Here is a 24014-nt window from a genome sequence, read left to right as displayed (position 1 = left end):
ATTGAGGCAATTTGGGGGTTTCCTGATTCACTGGGATTCTGCTCTGCAGGCTGTTTATCTGGGGTAGATGGAAAATGTGCTTTTTTTCTTAAGCTTTCTGAGATAGCAGCAGCAAGAAGGATTCCAATTTTGCAGTATGTCTGCCACTTTGCTCCCATATCTGGCTCCAAAATGCCCCCAAAGCAAGCTGGTCCCCGCTCCTATAGGCATGAGGGCAGACAGAGGTATTACCTCTTCCCCTCTACTTAGTCTCCTGCCTGTCCACGGGGGTTCTGAGTCCATAGGCTTCCTACTGATAATAGTTAGCATTTATGAAGCACTTGATATGTTCTAGCACTTTCTAAGCACTTTAGATGTATTGCTTCATTTGATCCTTGTAAAAACCCTCTAAGTTACCTTCTATCCACATCCCATTTTACAGATAGGAAAACTAAGGTACAGAGAGGTTAAGGAGCATCTCCACTTTACACAGCTCTGGGGGCAGGAGAGAATTTGAGTCCAACCTGACTCCACAGTCAGCGCTTGTAACTACTAGTCCAACGTGGTCTCTCCGTTAATTACTGGATAAGTATAACTTCTTGCCTTACTGAGATGGGGGCGTTAATAAGGAGGCTTCTGCTTCCAGAATGTTTCTTCTTCTTTTTTTAATTTATACCATTTTTTATTTTTCAATTACAGTTTACATACAATACTATATTAGTTTCAGGTGTACACCCCCATAACTAGACATTGTATAGCTTACTAAGTGATCATCCCAATAAATCTCGTGCCCATCTGACACCATACATAGTTATTACAATATTATTGACTATACATCAGATGCTGTACTTTACAACCTCATGACTATTCTGTAACAACCAATCTGTACTCCTTAATTCCTTCATCTTTTTCACCCATTTCCTCAATCCCCGTCCCAGAAACAGAACATTTCTTGACCAAAAAATTGACTTGAAAAAATCAGGCCTATCCACAAACTCAATGGTGAAAACTTTTAAATAGGGGGAATGAGATACTGTTTTTTTAAAAAATATTTTATTTATTTATCTTTAGAGGGAAAGGGAAGGAGAGATGAAGGAAACGTCAATGTATGGTTGCTTCTTGTGCATCCCCTGCAGGGAACTGGCCCCTGCCTGAAACTGGCCTGCAAACCAAGCATGTGCCCTGACTGGGAATCAAACCGCGATCGTCTGGTTCGCAGGCCCACGCTCAATCCACGAGATACTGTTTTAAAAGTTCTTAAAACTGAAATGCATGGCTAAGCTTCCCAGCCCCCCACTGAGGGGACAACATTGCTGACCTGGAAGGGCCTCATGCTGGTGGCATCTACCTGTTGGATGCTCTGGTGGAGTAGGTCTGAGAAGGGGCACAAGCATGTGGACTTTTAAACCTCCATGGGTGGTTCTGATTGAAGGAGCTGTTTTCAAATCCTGTTCAAACTTCTCATGAGGAAACTAAGATTTAGATAGGTTAACACAAAACAAAACATGGCCAAGGTCACATATATATATAGTTAGGGGGCAAAAATAAGAGTTTTTCTTGCTATTCTATTCAAACTAAATAAAAATTCACTTGGTTTATTGCTTTTCTTTATATAAGGTTAAACCCATTTTAACTGTTATCTTTTCTTTTTTTAATTATATTTATTTATCTTTAGAGGGGAAGGGAAGGAGAGAGGAAGAGAAACATCCATGTATGGTTGCTTCTTGTGCATCCCCTGCTGGGAACTGGCCCCTGCAGGGAACTGGCCTGCAACCCAGGCATGTGCCCTGACTGGGAATCGAACCGTGATCATCTGGTTTGCAGGACCGCGCTCAATCCACTGAGCTACACCAGCCAGGGCTAACTGTTATCTTTTCTATTATGAGAACTAAATGCTCTATTTTTGCAATATTTTTCTTTCTCTCTTTCACACCTACTCTCTCCCTTTCCATTTTCTCCCATGATTTACTTTTGTAACTCTTTGTTTTACATCTGGATGTGCCATAATGTGTAAGGTTCAACATGCCTAAAAGAAAGGATGTTGCACTGTTTTCCCACAAGGTTGCTCTTTTTTGGACATTTTTATTTCTGTTGACAATTTCCCCAGGTGTACAGGCTTACCTTGTAGTTATCCTTGATTCTCCTGCCATTGTTCCTTTCTCTCCAACTCATCAGCCTGTACTCCATTCCTTGTCATCACCACCACACACTGTCCCTGTCACAATGACGTTCATTTGAATAATTGGCACTAGCTGTTATAACGAACATCTACATCTCAATGATTTGACTAAATAAATTTACTTCTCATTCACATAAAATCCACAGATGACTTCTTGGTGGGTGGCTCTCCTCCCAGTGATGACTTATGGATTTCATCTTCTTCCTTAGGCAACTTCCCTGTTTTCTCTATGTAGCTTCGTGGTACTCTGACTTCATTGAACTGGCAGATGGGAGTTTAGATGAATGGCTTGAGAAGACACACCTGCTTTTAACTTTTTCAGACTGAAAATGGCCACATTTGTTCATTATCCATTGGTAAAGACCAGTTACATTGCCATGTCTAGATGTGAGAGAAACAAAGCTTAGCTCTTGCCAGGAAGAAAAAGCCTGTCTATGCCAAAAGACAAAAATTGTACTTCCTGCTTTCAGGTTGTCCATTGTTTCATTCTCAAAATCACTATTAATTCATGGTTTAAAAGCACCACTGTGCCAGCATTGCTCTTGTGTTCAAGACTTAAAATTCTCTGTCAACTCTAGGACAAACTTGAAGACTCTTAAATGGGCTTTTAACTCACTCTATACTCTCCTTCTAAACTAATCTCCCCAAGGGGTAAGAATGAGGAAATATTCTGAATAAAAGAAAGAAGATGGGATTATAGAGGTAGAGAGAGGTTCGGGTACTCAGATGCCACAAAAGACACTCAAATCATTTGACTATATGTCATTTACTCCATATCCTAGACTCCCCCACTTTTAATCCTGTTCTTTTTCTTTCATACTACCTTTATCCATTTTATCTTTCTTCCTACTCTTCTTCTTTCCTCCCTTCATTTATCTCCTTTCTTCCTTCTATTCTTAGTGACTTCCTACCTTGTGAAAATCATGGGGAGAATGTTCTGAAAGGGACAGAAGGATGAACTAGATCCAATGAATCTCAGCTCTCAGAGAGTTTGCAATCATAAAACACAAATAACTATTATAATATAGTAAATGTTAAGTATCAAAGGGAAAGGCATGAGTAGAATGATATGATAGTCCAAAGTAAAAATTGTATTGGCCATATCAATTGATGACAAGAAAAAACATATTTATATTCTTCATTGTTTCTTATGTTATATAAATAACCACTCCTTTCCTTTAGTGACCCTAAATTCACATCCTAAGGCCATAACATAACCTCTCCTCTGCTCCCTCACTCTCCCAAAGTTCCTCTCTGATATGGTACAGTCAACCTATGAATTCATTACCATGTTGTCTTTTCTCTCTCTTCCTTCCTTCCTTCCTTCCTTCCTTCCTTCCTTCCTTCCTTCCTTCCTTCCTTCCTTCCTTCCTTCTCTCTTTCTCTCTTTCTCTCTCTCTCTCTTTCTTTCTTTCTTTCTTTCTTTTTTCTTTCTTTCTTTCTTTCTTTCTTTGCCATACCCAAGAAAGAGCTCAAAACTGCTGTTAGGGAGGAAAAAAGATTTATCTAAATAGCCCTGGAATGACAGTGTACTTATTTGGGCAAGCTAATGTAGATCTTATTATAAGAAAAATAATTCCCAATTTAAAAAAAAAAACATGTAAACAATGTGTGGGGGAAATAAATGGTGATGGAGACAAATAAAATAAAATAAAAAATTTAAAAAGGAAGCAAATAAGAAAAACACTGCAAGAAAATACAAGTAAACTTTGATCTAATTTTGGCAACACAAGAGATTTTTTTCCAAGCCTAAAAGTATTAGAATAAATAATAAGAATAAAGATATATAAGCTTAATTGCATAAAATATTAAAAGATATTGGTCTTTAAAAGCAAAGATTAAAGGCAAATTTTAAACTCAAGAAAATATTTTTAACACGTGAGAGACAAAGGTAACATTCTCTTGTTTTCTTAATAATAAATAGCATTCTTTGTTTTTATTTTTTAAAACATTTTATTTATTTATTTTTAGAGAGGGGAAGAGAGAGAGAAATAGGGGGAGAGAAACATCAATGTGTGAGATACATCAGTTGGCTGCCTCTTACAGAGCCCCAGCTGGGGACCTGGCCTATAACCCAGGCATGTGCCCTGACTGGGAATTGAACCTGGGACCTTGCAGCTTTCAGGCTGGTGCTCAGTCCACAAGTCACACCAGCCAGGGCAGCATTCTTTATTTTTATTATTAACAAACTGTCAAGGGCTTATTGGAAATCTCCAAAGAATAATGTTTTTAATTTACAAAATGTTTTTTATGAATCACAGGAAAATAATGAAGAAATACAATTTTTTTAATGGCCAAAGAATCTAATTAGAGGAAGAGGAAGCACTAACAAGAGGTGGTGAAGAGCTGAAGCTCTAGAAACATCCCCTTTGAATTTCGATTTCTCTAATTTCTCATGTGGAAAGAAAGGATAGCAAAGCGCCTGCTCAAAACATCTTTGTGGATTGGGAAGATGGCGATGGAGTAGGATGGAGCAGATTCCACTTCCCCCTACATATGGGAGAAAAACCTGGCTGATCTTTGGAGGAACAGAGCAAATAGCCAACAGTAGCCCAGCATACATGAAAATAAGAGACCAGAAATTGTAGTGGACACTGAAAAACCAGACAGTAAGGAGACGGCTGCAGAACAATAAGGTCCCATGGACCACTGCAGAGACAGGGGCAGTGGCAGCCTTGGTCCTGCACCTGGCTCCCGGCACTGGGTCTACCACAGACTCCTTGGGAGTGGTGGGCCTGCCACAGAGTCCTTGGGAGAGAGTCGGGTCAACGTCTCCCTCTCTCCCCAGCCAAGCAGGGTTTGAGCAACCCCAGGAGAGACCTGGTTGCTTGAAGTTGCAGAAGGGGGAATAAGGACAAAGAGGCAAACACACAAGAGCTATGATTACCCATAGAGTCTGTGGTTGCTGGCTTGGGAGAGTTGAGAGTCGCAGTGTTGGGCTCTGACCTCGATAGTCACTGGTCTGGCTAGAGAACTGGGCTGTAGTGAGCGACAGGCTTGAGTAGGAGGAATTTCTCAAAAAGTAAAACTCTTTGGGGGATTCTCCTGCAACAGCAGCTCAACCTACTCCCCACCCAGCCAGGTGAAAGGCCCTGCATTCCCCCATAGCACTGGGAAGGGTTCCTGCCCCAGCCTGCGGGACACAGGCAGCCTGGCCCAGCACATTTGCCTGCACCCCAGCCCATGGTGATGACCCCTGGGGAAACAGCGCTCTAAAGAAGACCTGGATCCCCCATGTGGGACACTGGGGAGAGGAGCCAGACTAGCTCTTGGGAGAGTGCTCGCAAGACTGGCTGAGTACACATTGGGAAGGGAGAAAAGGCACACCAATAGCCCCTCAACTCGCTGCAGCCAGCAAGACCAGAAAAACCAGTTTTGCCAGTTTGAAACCAACAAGAGGTGTTTCTTTTTTTTAAGTACTCTTTCATTTTTTAACTTTATTATTGTTTTATCTTTCAATACCTTTTCCCTCTCTTCCCTTCTTTATTGTTTTATTCTTTCTTTCTTTCTTTATTTCCAAACTTATCTCTTCTTCCTTCTCCTGCCTTTTTTTTTTTTACCCACAAGTGAGACAAAAATCTTGGAACTGTGAAAGGACCAGAGTTGAACCCAAAGAGAGGGCAACCCAACAGTAGAGACAGAGAGACAAATTTTACTTTGCTATAGCAGAGAAACTATAAGTAACTGCATATTTGTATTATTACTTTTTCCATTATTCTTACATCTTTCATTTTAATAATATCTTTGTATTCCTCTTATTTCTGTATAGTCTTCTTTGCCTTGGCTGGTTATAGTGGATCATTTGACAGGTTTCCCCTGTTCTCTCTTCCACAGTATATTGCTAATTTACTATCCTTCACATCACTTGTATTCCTTTAGCATACTACTCAAAGTTCTGTACCCCTATTCATGTTACCCAGATCATATAGATTCTGTCATATAATTGTTGTTCTAATATTATTGTAAATAATAGCTGTTCCATACAATTATAAATGCTTCACAATGCCCCTCCTGGATCTTAGCCCACTTCACAGTTTCCTGAACTCTATTACTGTAGTGGTTAACTCTATTCTCTCTCACACTACACCTATTTGCTATCCTTTACTCTCACCTTACCTCAGAATCTGACCTCCCACAACCTCACTGCCTTCTAGATCCAACTCACAAGCCTTCCCTCCCCAACAAGAGTCTTATCTTCTTTCCATTGTTTCTTAAAAGTGGCTAGCTGGGTTGATGATTGTGGTTAACACTATACATAGCCAAAGGATCTCCTATCTCTTCTTTACTGGTGTTACTGTAAATATCATAGAATACTATTCTGCTGTCATAAACCATTTCGCCTTCCCCTCCAACTGATCACACAAAAAAAGAGTAGGTGGAAACAGTGAACATCAGGATACCCACTGGAAGGGGAAACCCAACAACAAAAGAACCACCAACAGATAACAACAGAAGAAGGTGAAGGAGAGAGTGGAAACCACACAAACCTCAATCCAAGACCCATCTGGAAATACAACTAAATAGTGGAGAAACTACCCAGTACAAACAACTGAACAAGAGCAAAAGAGAATCCTCAAAACCTTGTACATGTGGAAGTACTAGCTTCAACACAACCTGCCCTCACCAGCATAACAAATTACAACAGGTGGTGGACAGAGGGACCATCAGTTAACCAGTTGGTGGGAAGGACTCACAAAAGAAACACCCCAAAACAACCAAAACTCAAAGCCAACTTAAGTGACAGCCCAAGACAAGTGAGCTTTGGAGATCAAGGAGACTACACCACTGAATTTCACAGGTATTCTACCACAGAAGTTCACACCATAAACCCAAGAGGTCAGAACAAATCAATTTAAGAAGCTGAAGCTAGCAAGAAGAGTCTCACAAACAATGGTAGGACAAAGAAACAATCAATCCCCAAATGAAAAGAAGGGAGGAAGCCTCAGAAAGAATGCTAGATGAAATAGAGGTAACTCAACTATCAGATATTGAATTCAAAGCACTGGTTATCAGGAAATTCAAAGAGCTCACAATGACCTATCAGAAACTACAGGGGGACTACAATGAACTCACTACAAACTATATCAACATTAAGAAGGAAATAGAAACAATCAGCAAGGGCCAAGAGGAAATGAAGAATACAATTTCTGAACTGAAGAACACAGTAGAAGGAATCAAAAGCAGGATCAATGAAGCAGACGATTGGATCGGCGAGTTGGAGGACAAAGTAGAAAAAAAAAACAGAAAGAGCAAGAAAAGGAAAAAAGGCTCAGAAAGAATGAAAAGGGATTAAGAGAAATGCAAGACAATATGAAACATAATAATATCCAAATAATAGAGATACCAGAAGGAGAAGAAGAAGCGCAAGGGATAGAAAACCTATTTGGAAAAGTAATGGTGGAAAACTTCCCTAATCTGATGAAACAAAAAGTCACACAAATCCAGAAAACACAGAGTTCCAATCAAGAGGAACCCAAAGAGGCCCACTTCAAGACACATCATCATTAAAATGGCAAAATTCCAAGACAAAGAGAGAATCCTAAAGGCAGCAAGGGAGAAAAAGGAAGTAACATACAAGAGAGCCCAAATAAGGTTAGCTGCTGACTTCTCAATGCAAACACTCCAAGCAAGAAGAGGATGGCAAGAAATATTCCAAGTAATGAGAACCAGAGACCTGCAACCAAGGCTACTTTACCCAGCAAGGCTCTCAATCAAGATAGAAGGCCAAATAAAGAGCATCCAAGACAAAAGAAATCTAAAAGAATACACCTCCACCAAACCAGCTCTGCAAGAAATGCTAGAGGGACTGCTCTAAGGGAAGGGAGGAAAAGAGAGAGACAGAGAGGAACACAGGTACAAAAATGGCAATGAATAAGTACCTACCAATAATAACCTTCAACGTAAATGGATTAAATGCTCCAATCAAAAGACATAGAATAGCTGAATGGATAAGAAAGCATGACCCACACATATGCTACCTACAATAGACCCACCTCAGGACAACAGACCTACACAGACTAGAAGTGAAGGGCTGGAAACAAATTTTCCAAGCAAAGAGACAGAAAAAAAAAGCCGGGGTAGCAATACTCATATCTGACAAAATACATTTCAAAAAAGGGCCATAAAGACTTCCGCCAAGATGGAAACACTGTGCCTTCTCCCACAACCAAGTTTGAATACAACAAACGTTTGGAGAAACAAAGACACAACCAAAGGACAGAAAATTGAATTATACGGAAGTCCGACTACATCTAACCATTCAACAGGGATGTTCAACAATGGTGGAGCCAGCAGCGAGCAGGGTCGGGCAGGACAGGGCCCCCGACCCAGGCGCGCAGGCAGACGGGAACCAGTTGGGGTGCGGGCCAAACCGAAGGCACATATTTGCGCACAGTGAGACAGACCACGCAGGCCCCAGGGGGTGAGGGCTGACGGCAGTGGCACACTCACATGCAGTGGGACGAAACGCGTGGGCCCGGTGACGGCAGCAACTGCGGCACCGGTGAGGGCCGTGGCAGCAGGCGGCAGACAGGACGCCATAGTCCCTCTTTGACCCCGCCCCCACATACAGCATCACAACCCAGCGACTTAGTTGCCCTGTTCTAGTGAACACTTTAGGGCTCTGATCCTGCTATGGAACAGGCACGAACAACCCGAAAGATGGCGCAAGAAGAACTCAAAGTCTCAGAGCCAATAACTCTAAGTGACCGAGAAATTGACAGCCTCTCAGAAGCACAATTCAAGACACTATTTATCAGGATGCTCACAGAACTGGTAGATTATAGTCACAAATTAGAGGAACAAAGTCACAAATTAGAGGAACATATGAAGGCTAAACTAATTGAAATGAAGGGAGATGTCCAGGAAACCAATAGTGATGGAAAGGAAACGGGGACTCAAATCAATGGAATGGACCAGAAGGAAGAACAAAACATCCCACCAGAAAGGAATGAAGAAATGAGAATTCAAAAAAATGAGGAGAGGCTTAGGAACCTCCAGGACATCTTTAAACGTTCCAACATCCGAATTATAGGGGTACCAGAAGGGGGAAAGAAACAGCCACGAGTGGAAAACGTATTTGAACAAATAATAAAGGAGAACTTCCCCAGTCTGGCAAAGGAAATAGACTTCCAGGAAATCCAGGAAGCTCAGAGAGTGCCAAAGAAGTTGGACCCAAGAAGGAACACACCAAGGCACATCATAATTACATTAGCCAAGACCAAAATGAAGGAGAGAATCCTAGAAGCATCAAGGGATAAGGGGACAGTCACCTACAAAGGAGTACCCATCAGACTGTCAGCGGATTTCTCAAAAGAGACCTTACAGGCAAGAAGGGGCTGGAAAGAAGTATTCCAAGTCATGAAATCCAAAGACCTACAGCCAAGATTGCTTTATCCAGCAAAACTTTCATTTAGAATGGAAGGACAGATAAAGTGCTTCTCAGATAAGGTCAAGTTCAAGGAGTTCATCATCACCAAGCCCTTATTATATGAAATGCTAAAGGGACTTATATAAGAAAAAGAAGATGAAAAATATGAACAGTGAAAGGACAGCAAACACACAGTTATTAACAACCACACCTAAAACAAAAGCAAACCAAGAGGACAGCTAGATCAGGAGTGGAACCATAGAAATGAAGAACACATGGAGGGTTAGAAACAAGGGGGGGTGGGAGGGGGAGAAGGGGGGAGAAGGCACAGAAAATAGCATAGATGGTAGGCAGAAAATAGATAGGGGGAGGGCAAGAATAGTGGGGGAAATATAGAATCCAAAGAACTTGAGACATGTGGTTATAAACTAAGGGGGGGGGGATGGTGGGGGAGGGAGTGTGCGGGTGGAGGGGAATGAAGGGAGGGAATAGAACAACTGTAATGGTATAATCAATAAAATATATATTTTCTAAAAAAGGTCCATAAAGAGAGACCCAGAAGGTCACTTCATAATACTCAAGGGAAGAATCCACCAAGAAAACATAAACATTGTAAACATATATGCACCCAACATAGGAGCATCCAAATACATAAAGAAAATTTTAGAGGACTTCAAGAAAGGTATTGACAGCAACACAATTATAGTAGGAGATTTTAACACCCACTGTCAAATATGGACAGATCTTCCAAACAAAATATCAACAAAGATATTGTGGCATTAAACAATGCCGTAGATCAAATGGACTTAACTGATGTATATAGAGCCCTTCATCCCAAAGAAGCTAAATACACATTCTTTTCAAATGCATGTGGAACACTTTCAAAGATAGACCACATGATAGGACACAAAACAAGCCTCAATAAATTTAAGAAAATTGAAATCATACCAAGCATTTTCTCTGACCACAAGGGACTGAAACTGGAAACCAACCACAAAGGAAAAAAAAACAAAACACTCAAAATCATGGAGAATGAATACCATGCTATTAAACAATGAATGGATCAAGAATAAAATTAGGGAAGAAATAAAAAAGTTTCTGGAAACAAATGAAAATGAACTCGCAACAACCCCAAACTTGTGGGACACGGTGAAGGCAGTCCTGAGTAGGAAGTTCATAGCAATACAGGCATGCCTAAAAAAAGATAGAAACATTTCAAACAAACACCCTAACCCTACACCCATAAGAATTTGAGGAACAACAACAAAGACAGCCCAGAGCAAGTAGAAGGAAGGAAATAACCAAGATCAGAGCAGAATTAAATGACACAGAGACAAAAAGCACAATTCTAAGGATCAATGAATCCAGGAGCTGTTTTTTTAAAAAGGTAAACAAAAATCGACAAGCCTTTAAGCAGGCTCATCAAGAAAAAAAGAGAGGGGACCCAAATAAACACAATCAGAAATAAAAGAGGAAAGATTACAACTGACACCACAGAAATACAAAGGATTGTAAGAAATTACTATGAAGAACCATATGCCAAGAAATTTGAAAACCTAGGTGAAATGGACAAATTTCTAGAAAAATACAATATTCCAAAACTCAGTGAAGAAGAAGCAGAAAGCCTGAACAGACCAATAACAGCAGATGAAATTCAAGCAGTAATCAAAAAACTCCCAGCACACAAAAGCCCTGGACCAGATGGTTTCATAGGAGAATTCTACAAAGCATTTAAGGAAGAGCTAACCCCTATTCTTCACAGACTATTCCAAAAAATCCAAAATGATGGAAGACTCTCAAACTCTCTCTATGAAGCCAGCATTATCCCAATCCCAAAACCAGATAAAGACACAACAAAGAAAGAAAACTTCAGGCCAATAGCACTGATGAACATAGATGCTAAAACCCTCAACAAAATGTTGGCAAACTGCATCCAATTATACGTTAAAAACATCATACACCATGACCAAGTGGGGTTCATCCCAGGCATGCCAGGATGGTCCAATATTCTCAAATCAGTAAATGTAATACATCACATAACAAAAGCAAAGACAAAAATCACATGATCATATCAATAGGTGCAGAAAAAGCTTTTGATAAGGTATAACACCCATTTATGATAAAAACACTCAGCAAAGTGGGAATCAAGGGAGCATTCCTCAATATAATAGAGGCCATATATGAGAGACCTACAGCCAACATCATACTCAATGGGCAAAAGCTAAAAGCTTTCCCACTAAGATCAGGAACAAAACAAGGTCGTCCACTTTCACCACTTCTATTCCACATAGTATTGTAAGTTTTAGCCACAGTGATCAAACAAGAAAAGGAAATAAAAGGCATCCAAATTGGAAAGGAGGAAACAAAACTCACTGTTTGCAGATGACATGATAGTGTACATGGAAAATCCTATAAACTCTACCCCAAAACTGTTCAACATAATCAATGAATTTGGCTAAACAGCAGATACAAAGTCAATATCCAGAAATCAAAGGCATTTTTGTATACCAACAATGAAACAGCAGAAGCTGAAATCAAGAAAAAAAATCCCATTCCATATAGCAAAAAAAAAAAACAAAAAACAAAAAAAAAACCTGGAATAAACCTAACCAAGGAGGTAAAAGACCTGTATGCAGAAAACTACACAGCACTGAAGAAAGAAATCAAGGAAGACACAAACAAATGGAAACATATAGTGTGTTCATGGTTTGGAAGAATTAACATCATCAAAATGTCCATACTACCCAAAGCAATTTATAGATTCAATGCAATACCTATTAAAGTACTAATGGCATATTTCACAGACATAGAACAAACATTTCAAAAATTTATATGGACCCATAAACAATGCCAAATAGCTGCAGCAATTTTGAGAAAGAAGAGCAAAGTAGGAGGGATCACAATACCTGATACCAAATTGTATTACAGGGCCACTGTAATCAAAACAGTCTGGTACTGGCATAAAAACAGGCACATAGGCCAATGGAACACAACAGAGTGCCCAGAAATGAACCCAAGTCTCTATGGTCAATTAATATTCGACAAAGAGGGCAGCAACATAAAGTGGAGTAAAAATATCCTCTTCAACAAATGGTGTTGGGAGAACTGGACAGCTATATGCAAAAAAATTAAACTTGAGCATCAACTTACACCATACACCACAATAAATTGAAGGATAAAAGACTTAAATATGAGCCATGACACCATTAAAGTCCTGGAGGAGAACATTGGCAAGAAAATCTCAGATATTTCACGCAGCAACATTTTTACTGATAATGTCCCCTAGAGCAGGGGACATAAAGGAAAGAATAAACAAATGGGATCTCATCAAAATAAAAAGCTTCTGCACGGCTAAAAAAAAAAACAGTATTAAAATAAAAAGAGAACCAATTGTATGGGAAAACACATTTGCCAATGATACCTCAGACAAGGGTTTAATCTCCAAAATATACAAAGAACTTACACGACTCCACTCTAAGAAGACGAGAAACCCAATTAAAAAGTGGGCAAAGAACTTGAACATTTTTCCAAAGAGGGCATACAGAGGATGCAGAGACACATGAAAAGATGCTTAATATGGCTAGCTATCAGAAAGATGCAAATTAAAACCACAATGAGATGCCACTTTACACCAGCCAGAATGGCCGTCATAAACAAACCAACATACAACAAGTGTTGGAGAAATGGTGAAGAAAAGGGGACCCTAGTTCACTGTTGGTGGAATTGCAGACTGATACAACTACTATGGACAACAGTATGGAATTTTCTAAGAAAACTAAAAATAGATCTGTCTTTTGACCCAGCAATTCCACTGCTAGGATTATATTCTAAGAACCCTGAAACACCAATCTAAATGAACCTATGCACCCCAATGTTCATAGCAGCACAATTTATAATAGCTAAGTGTTGGAAGCAACCTAGATGGCCCATCAGTAAATGAATGGATCCAAAAACTATGGTACATTTACACAATGAAATTCTATGCAGCAGAAAGAAAAAAGGAGCTCCTACCCTTTGCAACAGCATGGATAGAACTGGAAAGCATTATGCTGGGTGAAATAAGCCAGGCATTGAAAGACAAGTACCATATAATCTGACCTTTAATACGAACCTAAACAACAAAACAAACAAGCAAGCAAAATATACCCAAATACACTGAAATAGAAAACAGGCTGACAGTGACCAGAGGGGAGGAAATTTCAGGGGAAAAAGGGAAGGGTTTACAGGAACAAGTATAAAGGACACATGGACAAAAATTAAGGAGAGTGGAAATGGGAGGGAGGTGGGGAGCACTGGGGGGTGGGCTCAGAGGGGAGTAAAAGACAGAAAACTGTACTTGAACAACAATTAAATAAATAAATTAAAAAAAATATTTGTGAACATTGATAGCTCACATACATAAAATACTTGCAGGTGCCGCAGGGTAATATTGAGTGTAATATTACCCTCAATTACCCATAATATTGAGGGTAAGCTCTCAATATTTACCTAATATTATTGTCACTTTTATTACAAATAAAATATTTGAGGCTCATCAATTATTAGGGAATTGCAAATCAGACAGCTAGCTATCAGCTAGCTATTAGCTATCAGCTAATTATTAGTTAATTAATGTTTTTTTGTTTGCAAAAAGAAACTATTTATTAAAAAGTTATACAGGCTTACAGTAATGACTTAGTGTCTTCATTAAAATCCCAAAGCCCTTTAAAACACCCACAGACACAAACAGTTCTTCCTTCCCTCTTAGCCCTGACAGGCCTGTGTTACAACATGCCAATCAGAAGTACCATCCTCTAGAAGAAAAACAACAACAACAACGAAGTCTGCAGCTCACTTCTGGTTCCTCTCAGTTATTCGTGCTTGACTGGCAGGTCTGCCATGGTTCCCAACACTACCAGCTGCGTCCCTGTGAGCTCCAGTTCTTAATCCAAAACCCCATGACACCTTCTCATGGCCCACTAGAGAGAGTCTTTTCACCCCTTTTTTATCCTGCAAGGTATCACATAGTCCTTGCATTGTCCTTCTTAGTCCTGTATTGTCTCTTTCCCTAGTCCTGCATTGTTTCTCCCATGTTCTTCTGAACAGCTAACAGGGAGCGCTGCAAGTCTGCTACATCTTGCTCTCCTGCTTCCTAAACTGTGTGGTAAAGGGAGCCCCAGAACCACATGGTTTGCCCTCATATGGCTGCTGTATCTGGGTTTAAATTCCCATGGGAATCTTCCTCTGCAATCCCATTTCTGACTCCTCCCACAATCAACTACTCTTGCCAGCATTCCTGTATTTTTCAAGCCTTTCTTGGCTGCCACAGTTAATCCTGGCAGGCATGGCCCTGTGGTGTGGAGTGAACCATCTTTAAGCTCTCACACAAATGCTGTAACCAGGGGGAGCTGCCTCCCAGTTACATCATGGTTTGAAGTCACTCTATCTCCCTGGCTCAAAGTATGGCTACTTAACATATCTATGAAGCTAGCCAGCAGTTATAGATATCTAAAATAACCATTTTTACATATCAGGTATAAAGCTGGCCAACTGTTGATATGCAAAATAACTCTCAATGACCCTGCTCAATGTGACCCATCTCTCAGTTCAGATTTATGGGGGTGAGGGTATCCTATATTTTCATATTTCCTGGATACCCCAAGTTCTGGACCTCATTATAAACCCCTCTTGGGGGTGGGCCTTGGCTGAACCCTATTACAAATCCCCCTTTCAGATACACCCCTTTGTAATCATATAAAAGACAATAGGTGAAGGTTTCCTCAGCTTGTAGCTATTTCTGGTTGCACAGGGCTGCTGTTCTACCTACCCTTGGGTCAGGGTGTCCCTGAAAGAGTTTGGGGGTGGCATAGAGAGTGGCCTTCCTGTGAGGGGAAGGACTTGCAGAATCTAGGTCATTTGGCTGTTACTGGGGAGTGGCAGGCTTGATGTCTAAAGGCTGGCATTACTGGACAGTTGGCATCCTTGGTGTATTCATTGAGTCTCAGGGGGCAATGATGAAGATGGGCTGCTTAAGTGAGGTCTATATTGCAACCAATTACTCAGGTAATGAGGTCATTGGCATATGACCTCATTTGCTAATTGGCATAAGCAAATTATGCCAATTTGATAAATTTGCTTATTTGATAAAATTTAAATGAAACTAAGATACCTGGAAAGTCCCTCATTTGAACATTTTTAAAAAGTACTTCTAAATAAGCCATTGGTTAAAGAGGAAGCCACAAGTAATTAGAAAATATGTGTAATTAAATGGAATTAAAAGTACAACACGTCAAAATTTGTGGAATGAAACTTAGGTAGTACTTAGAAATTTGTAGCATTAAATACCCATATTAGAAAGGAGAAAGGTCTCAAATACTTGATCTAACTGTTCTTTTTAAGAAACCTTAAAGCAAATAGGGAATTAAACCCAAAGCAAGTACAAAGCAACAAATAATAAAGAGCAGAAATCAATTAAAATAAGGCTTTTTATTGGATATAAAAAAGCTTGGAAAGCTTTTTATTGGATATAAAAAATAAGGGGGAAAATCAATGAAAAACACCCATGGTTTATTTTAAATGAACAACCAAATTGTTGACATTAGCTAAACTGTCCAATAGAAAGAAGATATGAATTATTAACATCACCAATAAAAAGGGGACATCACTACTGATTTTATATTCATTAAAAGAATAATAAGGAATTATTACAAACAACTTTATGTCTACAAGTTCAACAACCTAAATGAAGTGGACACAATTCTTAAAAAAGGCAAGCTGCCAAAGTACACTAAAGGAGAAATAAATACTTTGAATTGCCCTATTTCAATGAAAAAATTGAATTTATAGTTTAAAACTTTTCCTGCCAAGAAAATTCCAGGCCCAGGTTGTTTCACAGGCTAATTCTACCCAACATTTAAGGAAGAAATAATATCAATTCTACACAAATTCTACCAGAAAGTAGGAGAGAAGCTAACACTTCCCAACTTGTTCTATGAGTCCAATATTACACTAATAGAAAAAAATAGATGAAGATATTATGAGGAAAGAAAACACAGGCCAATATCCTTCACAATCAGAGATGACAAAATCTTTAAAAATATGAGCATGTTGAATACAGCAATATATGAAAATAATAATGTAATACACCAAGTTTTTGCCTGGGAACTCAAGATTCATTTAATATTTTAAAATAAATTAATATCATTCAACATATTTAACATAAAAATAAAAACCCATATGATCACCTTGATAGAAAAGCATTTAGGACTTCCAGTCAAGATGGAGGCATAAGTAAGAAATACTTTGAAAGAATCACACAACCATAGAAAGAATTATAACCATATCTCAAAACTAACAACACCCAGATCATTAAAAAATCAAGTTGCATGGAAGTCCAACAACCAAGGATTTAAAGGAGACACATACATCTAGATGTGTAGGAGGGGCAAACTCATGAAGATGGGCAGAGGGGCAATGTGGTGCTGAAAGGCATTGGCCACTGAAGCAGTGGTGGTGGAACAGACAGGAGGAATATCTTGGGAGTGAGCACTTCCAGCCCAGGCCAGACCACATAGAGGAGAATTCCAGCATGGAGAAGACAGATCCCTGTAAAAACTAGCGGGATTTGGGGTGGCAGAAATAACTGCCCAATTTTTACCACTTAAAGGGCCAGCACCATCTAGAATGTATGAAAACCCATCCACTCTGGGATTCACCAATGGGGCAGCAGCTGGAAGGGTACCAGTTGCACATGGAAAGGGGGTGAAGTGACTGGAAACAGGGTGAGTGGGGCACTGTGCCTTCTCTAAGCCCTCCCCATACAGCCACAAAGTGGTAAAGTGGGTTGCCCTGCCTTAGCAACTCCCTAAGGCTCTGCCCCACAAAACTTACAGGTGCCTTTTCTACAATAGGCCACACTACTAAGACAGAAAGTAAAAGCAGCTCTACTTAATAAACAGAAAGAAACACAGGGAGGATGCTAAATTGAGGAGACAAAGAAATATGGCCCAAATGAAAGAAGAGAACAAAACACCAGAAAAAGAACTAAGTGAAATGGAGATAGCCAACCTATCAGATGAAGAGTTTGAAACACTGGTTATCAGGATGCTCAGAGAACTCCTTGAGTATGATGAAAAAATAAAAGCAGAAATGAAGCTTACACTAAATGAAATAAAGAATCATCCACAGGAAACCAACAGAGAAGGGAAGGAAGCTGGGATTCAAGCCAAAAATTTGGAACATAAGGAAGAGATAAACATTCAACCAGAACAAAAATAGGGAACAAGAATATCAACATCTGAATCATAGGGGTGTCAGAAGGAGAAGAAGAAGATCAAGAAATTGAAAAGTTATTTGAAAAAATAATGAAATAACACTTTCTTAATCTGGCAAAAAGAAATAGACATACAAGTCCAGGAAGCACAGGGAGTCCCAAATAAGGCGGACCCAGAGAGAACCACAGCAAAGTATGTCATAATTAAAATGCTAAGGGTTAAAGATAAAGAGAGAATCTTTAAAACAACAAGAGAAAAGCAGGAAGTTACCTACAAAGGGGTTTCTGTAAGACTATCAGCTGATTTCTCAAAAGAAACTTTGTAGGCAAGAAGGAACTGGCAGGAAGTATACAAAGTGATGAATAGCAAGGACCTAGATTACTCTATCCAGTAAAGCTATCATTTAGAATCAAAAGGCAGATAAAGTGCTTCCCAGACAAGGTCAAGCTAAAGGAGTTCATCACCACCAAGCCATTATTACATAAAATGTTAAAGGGACTTATTTAAGAAAAAGAAGATCAAAACCATGAACACTAAAAAGGCAACAAATTCACAACTATCAACAACTGAGTCTAAAAAAACTAACTAAGCAAACAACCAGAACAGGAACAAAATCATAGATGAAGAGATCATTTGAAGGATTATCGGCTTGGAGGGGAAAAGGGAAGAATGGGGAAGTGGTTCAGGGATTAAGAAGCACAGTTGGTAGGAACAAAATGGACAGGGAGAAGTTAAGAGTACCATGGGAAATTGGGAAGCCAAAGAACTTACGTGTACAACCCATGGACCTGAACTAACAGAGGGTGGGGGGCATTGCTAGAGGGAAGTGGTGTGCTAGGTGGAGGATGGCAAAGGGAGAAAAGTTGGGACAATTATCAGAGCACAATCAATAAAATATACTTAAAAATTAAATTTTAAATTAAAGAAAGCATTTGTCAAGATTCAACATATCATGATAACATCTCTTAGCAAACTAGGAATAGAAAATAATGTCTTTATCCTGATAAAGACATCTATAAGAAACTTGCAAAAAAAAAAGAAACTTGCAGCTAACATTATAATGAAAATTCATACAAGAATAATTGATAAACTGGAATACAATAAAATTTTTAAAAATCTGTTCCTCCATAGACACTCTTAAGAACATGAAAATAAAAGGCAGTGACTGGGGGACAAAATATTTCCAAGAAAGCTTTTTATAAAAAACATATCTAAAATACATCAAGGATTTTCAAAGTAATAATAAGAAAGCATTCATTTCAATTTTTAAAATAGACCAAATATTTGAAAAGACAGTTTACTAAAGAATACATACAGATGAAAAGAAGAAACATAACAAAGATGCTCAGCTTCATTTGTAATTAGGGAAATGCAAATTAAAAGCACTACACACATATTAGAATGGCTAGAGATAACAAAAAAACAAAACTGAAAATGCCAAGAGTCATGAAAGATCTAAATCAAATGGAACAATCTGACATTGCTGGTAGGGATTCAAGGAGCTACAAATAGTTTGGCAATTCCTCATAAAGTTATTATCTGACCCAAAAAACTCACTCCTGGTGAAATAAAATATATGCATACATTAGAACCTGTACATGAATATTTATAGTGGCTTTATTTGAAGTCGCCAAAAAACAGGAAACAAAGCTCAAATGCCTTTGAACTGGTGAAAGACCAGGTAAACTGTGGTACATTTATATAATGAAATATACTTAATGAGAAGACATAACCAACCCCCTGATGCACAACACAGATGAATCTCAGTTGCATTACAGTAAGTAAAGCAGCCAGAATCAAAAGACTGTCTGCTGTATGATTCCATTTACATGGCACTTGGAAGTATAAAACTAAAAGGACAGGAAATAGATGAGTGGTTGGAGGGGGCTGTAATGAGGGGTAGAAGTGCCTGTTAAAGGGCACAAGAGACCTTTTAGAGGGTGATGACAGTGTTCTGCACTGAGTTTGCTGGTGGTTGTAAGACTGAATGTGTTTTCAAAACTCAAAGAGCTAGGACAAACGTTAGTGCTTTTAAATTATATTACAATAAATCTGATTAGGAAAACAATGTTTATTAAATGTAAAAAATAGGTAAAAGTTAAAACCAAATTAAAAACTGATGGGAATATTATATAAGACACCTACTTTAAATACAAAGACAGGTTAAAAGTAAATGTGTGTAGATAAAAAAGCAATGGTACATTTACATAATGGAATTCTACATGGCTGTAAAAAAGAAGGAACTCTTACCCTTTGGGACAGCATGGGTAGACCTGGAGACTATTATGCTAAGTGAAATAAGCCAGTCAGAAAAAGACAAGTACCATATGGTTTCACTCATGTGTGGAATCTAATGAACAAAATAAATGGGCAAACAAAATAAAACCAGAGGCATGGATACATGGAACAGACTGACAGATCTTGGAGACAGGTTTGGGGGGAAACTAAAAGAGGTTAGCCAAAGAACATATATGCATGTATGCATAGCCCATTGACATAGACAACAATGTGGTGAAGGCTGATGCAGGGTAGGGACTGAGCAGAAGGGGGAAAATGGAGGACATCTGTAGTAGTGTCAACATTAAAATGAAAAAAGGAAATGTGAAGAACCATATGTCATCTAACACTAAATTATTTTTTTAAAGCTGGAGTACCTATATTAATTTCAATCAAAGCAGATTTTAAAACAAGAAAAATTATCAGGATAAAGAGAGGCATCACAGCATAATAAAGGGGTCAGTTCTCCAGGAAACATAACGATCCTTCACATACATGTGCCTAACAACAGAGTATCATAAAATATGAGGCAAAATATAATAGAACCACAGTGAGAAATAGAAAGACCTCCTATTCTACCTGGAGATTTCAATACTCCTGTTCAGTAGTTGATAGATCAAGTAGACATAAAATCAGTAAGAATATAGTTGAACTAAATCAATTGGCTCTGACACATAGAGTACTTCATGCATCAACAGCAGAATATGAAACAACCTCATATGGAACAGTCACCAAGGTAGATCACATTCTGGGCCATAAAACACATCTTAACAATTAAAAAGCATAGAAATCCAAGTATGTTCTTGACCCATATTTCTAATTTCTGAATTAAATTAGAAGTCAATAATTGAAATATAACTGCAAAAACCTCAAAATATTTGTAGACAAAATAATAACACTTCTACATAACACATGGATCAAAGAAGTCTCAAAATAAATAAAAAGGAGATATACTAAAAAGTTAACAGTGATTATTTTTACACAGTAGAATAATGTGTCAATCATTTTTTGGACGATTTTTCAAGTTTTCTATAACTTGCTAGAAGCTGCTTCTTGATCAGCAAAAAGGCTTTAGTTCATTTTCAAAAAGAAATATTTAAAAGGTAGAATTTGCAGGCTATAATGACCAATTGTGTAAGAGGGAAGGAAGGATGGGGTGAGGATTGCTAAGGTGCCTCTTCTGACTGACTAGTTGTTAAAAATACCACTGAACTAAATAGAAGTTAAAGAAAAACAACATACTGGAGACTGACAAAAATGGTTTGGTTTGAAGTGTACTTGATTTTGAAATGTGATTATTAAATATTTCTAACATATGGATTTCCAGGCAAGGTGGAGGCATAGGTAGACACACTGTGTTTCCTTGTACAACCAAAATAAGAACAACAAAAATTTAGAAACAAAATAACAACCAGAACTGACAGAAAATTGAACTGTATGGAAGTCGGACAGCAAAAGAGCTGAAATAGCCACATTCATCCAGACTGGTAGGCAGGCAGAGTTGGGTGGCCAAGCAGAGAGGGGTTGTGGCAGAGGAAGCGATGACACCAGGCACATAAGATGGCACCGGTCAGACCCTGGGTGCCCAGGTGGTGGCTGGCAGACCCCAGGTATGGGGTGGCAATGGGAAGACCCAGCAAGGGGGTGAGTGAGAAGCGGGGCACCACATGCAAGGCGGCTGGTTGACTGGGCAGTGGTCCCACATTCGTGCACAGATAACTGGGGAGCAAGATAGATCACACAACCCAGGTTTCCTAGTGACTGGAAATAAAGCCTCAAAACACTGATTGAAAATACCTGTGGGGGTTGAGGTGCAGGGAGAGGCTCCCAGCCTCACAGGAGAGTTCACTGGGGAGACCCACAGTGTCCTAGAATGTACACAAGCCCACCCACATGGGAATCAGCAGCAGAAAGGCCCAGTTTGCTTGGTGGAAGTGGCAGAAGGGACTGAGGTCAGACAGAAAGCAAGTGCCATTGTTTCCTCTCTGACCCTACCCTCACATACAGCCTCACAACCCAGCAACTGGGTTGACCTGCCCTGGTGAACACCTGAGGCTCTGCCCCTCATACATAACTGGTGCGACAAGATAAAAAATGGCCGAAAAGGAAGAACAGATCAAAGCTCCAGAAATAATACAATTAGGTGACCAAGTGATAGCCAACCTATCAGATGCACAGTTCAAAATACTGATGATCAGGATGCTCACAGAACTGGTTGATTCTGGTCGCAAATTAGATAAACAAATGAAGGCTACACTAAGTGAAATGAAGGAAAATGCACAGGAAACCAATAGTGATGGGAAGAAAACTGGGACTTAAATCAATGGAGAGAACCAGAAGGAAGAAAGAAACATTTAACTAGAACAGAATGAAGAAACAAGAATTTTAAAAAATGAGGAGAGGCTTAGGAGCCTCCAGGACATCTATAAATGTTCCAACATCTGAATTATAGGGGTACCAGAAGGGGAAGAGGAAGAGCAACAAGTAGAAAACTTATTTGAAAAAATAATAAAGGAGAACTTCCCCAATCTGGCAAAGGAAATAGACTTCCAGGAAGTCCAGGAAGCTCAGAGAGTCCCAAAGAAGTTGGACCCAAGGAGGAACACACCAAGGCACATCATAATTACAGTAGCCAAGAAAAAAATAAAGGAGAGAATCCTAGAAGCAGCAAGCGATAAGGAGACAGTTACCTATAAAGGACTTCTCATCAGACTCTCAGCTGATTTCTGAAAAGAGGCTTTACAGACAAGAAGGGGCTGGAGAGAAGTATTCCAAGTTATGAAAGGCAAGGACCTACATCCAAGATTGCTCTATCCAGCAAAGCTTTCATTTAGAATGGAAGGAGAAATAAAGTGCTTCTCAGATAAGGTCAAGTTCAAGGAGCTAATCATCACCAAGCCCTTATTATATAAAATGTTAAAGGAACTTATCTAAGGAAAAGAAGATGAAAAACATGTATAGTAAAATGGCAGCAAATTCACAATTATTAACAACCACACCTAAAACAAAAACAAAGGAAACAACTAGAACAGGAACAGAACCACAGAAATGGAGATCACATGGAGGGTTAGCAACAGGGTAGTGGGAGAAAAAGAGAGGGGGAAAAGGTACAGAGAATGAGTAGCACAGATGGTAGGCAGAAAATAGGGGGAGGGCAAGAATAGTATGGAAAATGTAAAAGCTAAAGAACTTATGACACATGGACAGGAACTAAAGGGGGGAATGTGGGTGGGAGAGGATGTGCAGGGTGGAGGGGAATGAAGTGAGGGAAATGGAACAACTGTAATAACATAATCAATAAAATATATTTAAAAAAGAAATTAAAAAGAGAAAAATATTTCTAACATATGCATTTGTAAAGCAAACTGTTTTTCCATCATGTAGGGCAGCTCAAGTATTTAGAGCAGAGAAGGTCTTCCAGAAATAATGGGCAGGGTGATGAAAGAAGGGAATCAAGAATAGACTCCAACACCAACACGGAAGGGACAGATGGAAGAAAAGAGCCAAGCATTGTCTGGCTGGTAGAAAAAGCAGAGGATGTAAAAATATGTGTCACAGAAGTTAAGCGAGGAGTGAATTTGAAAAAGATGAGAGTACCAGAGTCAAAAAGAGCAGAGTAATTCATATACTGAAAAGATACCAGCATATCAGATGTTGCAGGCTTAGGCTCTTTGCCTTTGAGTCCCAGCACCACCCTTTATCCTTGGACATGAAGTCAAACTGCAGTGGGTTGACCTATGACTGGGAGGTAAAGAAGTGGAATCAGAAAATCTACATAATTCTAAGAGATGTAGAGGTAAGGGGAGATATAGGCTCTCTGTGTGAAGAAAATAAAGTTAAGGGAAGGTTTTCACGTTTGTTTTTTGTTTTTGTTTTAGCTTGGGGAAGATTTGTCCATACAAGCCAAAAAGAAGTAGCAAACCAACAGGAAGATATGGAAGTCTGAGGAAAGGACAGC

Source organism: Sturnira hondurensis, unplaced genomic scaffold, assembly GCF_014824575.4.
Source record: "Sturnira hondurensis isolate 20B ecotype Veracruz unplaced genomic scaffold, ASM1482457v3 Scaffold0006413, whole genome shotgun sequence".
Classification (NCBI taxonomy): domain Eukaryota; kingdom Metazoa; phylum Chordata; class Mammalia; order Chiroptera; family Phyllostomidae; genus Sturnira; species Sturnira hondurensis.
Note: the sequence above shows the minus strand (reverse complement) of the source record.